This window comes from Saccostrea cucullata, unplaced genomic scaffold (assembly GCF_032062105.1).
Source record: "Saccostrea cucullata isolate Sc308-1 unplaced genomic scaffold, CSIRO_AGI_Scuc_v1 ctg6830, whole genome shotgun sequence".
Lineage (NCBI taxonomy): Eukaryota > Metazoa > Mollusca > Bivalvia > Ostreida > Ostreidae > Saccostrea > Saccostrea cuccullata.
The window spans coordinates 17,579-20,712 of record NW_026928489.1 but is presented as its reverse complement, the minus strand read 5'-3'; the positions used below and the strand labels follow the sequence as shown (position 1 = coordinate 20,712).

The 3,134-nt window shown below is 36.9% G+C and overlaps 1 pseudogene; it reads right to left on the bottom strand.

The window, feature by feature from the left end:
• Positions 1–497: 497 nt before the first annotated feature.
• LOC134277740 (uncharacterized) lies at positions 498–1,746 on the bottom strand (annotated as a pseudogene).
• Positions 1,747–3,134: the final 1,388 nt, after the last annotated feature.

Sequence of the window (3,134 nt, the reverse complement as noted above, 5' to 3'; positions counted from 1 at the left end):
GATGCTTTAACACACGTTTGTAAATCTTTACCAAAACCAAGACCGTCGTCCAGATACAAAACAATGTCAATTCCGCAGCTCCTCCTGTACTTCACGATGGGTCTTAGACACTTGGTAAAAATGTAAGGTGCAGACGTTAGACCGAAAGGTAAAACACTGAAACAATAAAACTTATCTTTCCAACTGAATGAAAGGAAAGTAATCTGACTTTTACAAATATCTATGTGATAATAGCCTGACTTTAGATCAAATTTAAACAGAAAACAATCTTTATTGAAAAAATTCAAAGCAATACGCCAGTCTTCAAACTTTACTTTTCTTTTGTCTACAAAATAATTCAATTGACTCAAATCCAGAATAAGTTTCTTTTTACCAGACCCTTTATTTTCTGCAACACTTAGTGGACTGACCACATGTGGCTGAAAGGGAACCTCTTGTACGCAGCCGCTCTCAAGAAGATCTGAAACAGACTGATCAACAAATTGTTTTTTATTGCAGATTTGTTATTATTCAGTCTCATGCGTGGTGGTACTGTAACAATAGGAATAACATAACCATTTTTGATAGTATCTAATATGAACTCATTAGTGCTTATGGACTTCCAAAACTCAAAATGTTTGCGTAAACTGCCTTTCACCCCTTTACCAATATCAGGTAAATTTTCAAAATAATTTACTTGCTGTACAAATGATTCAAACTGATCAGTAAAAATAGATTCATCAACGAAATATACATACTGATTCTCATAATCACTGGGTTGACGAGCTTGTGCTTGGTTTGTTGGTTCTGGCTGGGGCAGTGCATGCGGATTTCCAATGGCCGAGCTTATGGCAGTTGTAGCACACGTCGTATGGAGAGGCCTCCTGACGCTTGTAGGGACGAAAATTACGGCCAGAACCACCAGACCTACCATCAGGTAGCGAAGTTGTTGCAGAACCAGACTTGGAGTATGGCTGAAAACGGCGTTTTTCCTTGATAGCTCGTAATGCTCGGTTTTCAGTTTGACGTAGACGTTTTTCGTCCTCAAAATCGGACGCCAAATCATCACTTTCAAACTCACGGACTGTCGACCACCCGGCCGGAGATTTATCGGCGATCCTGATGAGCTTGTTACGTTTAGTGACCTTAGAAATGAGCTCTGTAACGATGCTCAATGTGGAAGAATCTGAAATGCGCTTTTTAAGTTTATTCAAATCACCCAATATTTCAGTATTAAAGTAACTGAATTTTGTTCCCTTCACTCTTGAATTTTACAGAGACCTCTTTTTTAATGGTTTTTGTTAAATTTTCGATGTCGTTACCCGTAGAGAGTTCCTCCTTGAGAGTATCTAGTTTGTTGTCCAGGTATGACTTAACAGGTTGAAAGTATCGGCCAAGTCTGCACTTACACAGGGGCTAGAGTGTCCAGGGGTCTCCGCAGAATTTGCCTTCTTGTGAGTGGTTTTCTGTTCACCAGCGGTTTCTTGTAGTAGAGTTTCGTCTAGAGACTCATCTTTCTCCCGGTATTGGGCCAAGAAATCTGTTTTTTGCCGAGACATCTATTCGACTTTTTACTTGTTGCACTAAGCGCAGCGAAACCTCGAATAACCTCTAATTCTTAATACCTGGACACAGGTAAACTACCTGTTCCGCACGATTTCATTTGAACTCATATCAATCGTTAAAATCCAATCAAATCTTAGATACTATAAATACTACCTAAACACGTAAACAAACAACACCACGTGTTTCCGATACCAATGATAAATATATTTTGATGTCTAGTCGGTTTTGTTACTACGACACATGCATGCGTTTATTGGTATTTTACGGAAGTATAGCATTAATGTGAGCTGTATTCTCTTCTTAATGGAAAAAACTTTTTACAGATAAAATCTTGTTTATGAAATGTGCAAATGAATAAAAGAGGGTGTTGCAGAAACTCGCGATTATTCCCTATATATCGAGAATGACATGTAATTACCCTCGTTATGTCTGTAATGGATATATGCCGAATACTGTTCTATATGTAAAATTATCAGACTGTTTGAGGCCCGTTAGGGCCGAAAACTGTCTGATAATTTTACATATAGAATAGTATGAGGCATATATATCTTACTTAAAACATTGCCATTTAAATGTCCAAAAGTTACCTGGAGGAGTCTGATAATAACACAATGAGAGTTTAGGCATCCATTGTTTTCTACCTGTCTGATAAGTAGATAAAAGAAATGAGACAGTAAAAGTAGTGAGTGAACTCTTGTTTCATTTCATTCATTCAATGGCAGTCGTTTAGTTTAGCAGGACAGGGGTCCGGTGGTGTAGGATTTTTTTTTTTTGGGGGGGACATTTTTATTTATGATGTGCATAAATTGACATTGATACTGACATAATCTTGGGAGATATTATAACCATCACCATGGAAAGTAAAAATGCGGATTTTTACCCTGAAGTTTTAGTTTAGCTGTTTAGATAATGGAAATATTCTCAGGTTTTAAAAGTGTGGCCATCGGGGACCAAACATAAAATAAGGAGATTTGCAGACTCTTTTTCAGAAATGGATTTAGATTCACTTATTCAAAGTGCTGTATCAAAAATTCTTTTAAAGAATGGAAAGTATTAATGTTGTGGAAGGTTTAAACTCGGATTTTTTTTCATGGATTTGCTATTTTTATAGCAACTTAATTTCCTTGCGTTTGCTTTCCCTGAATTTTTTTCCTAACATTCTTATTGGGGATTTCTGGACATATTTAACCTTAATTTCACTCTTCTCTTTGCTTTTTAAATACCGTCCGATTTTGTTATCATTGCTGTCCGATAATATATTATCAGACTGGTAATTATGTTCCCCAAACGGAGTTTGGGAACATATTGTTTTTACTCGGTTTCTTATTATTATTATTATTATGTTCCCCAAACGAAGTTGGGGAACATATTGTTTTTACTCTGTTTCTTATTATTATTATTATTAAGGTCTTCCGTTTCAGACGGAAGACCTTATAGAGATTCTACTGTTTTTTCTTTTTATGTCGCCCCGAACGAAGTCGGGGACGACATATTGATATTGCACGCATGTTTTTTTTATCCAGGCTGTTTCTCGGAGATGGCTGGGACAATCTTCCTGAAACTGTCCTCAAAGGACGATCACTGGTTGT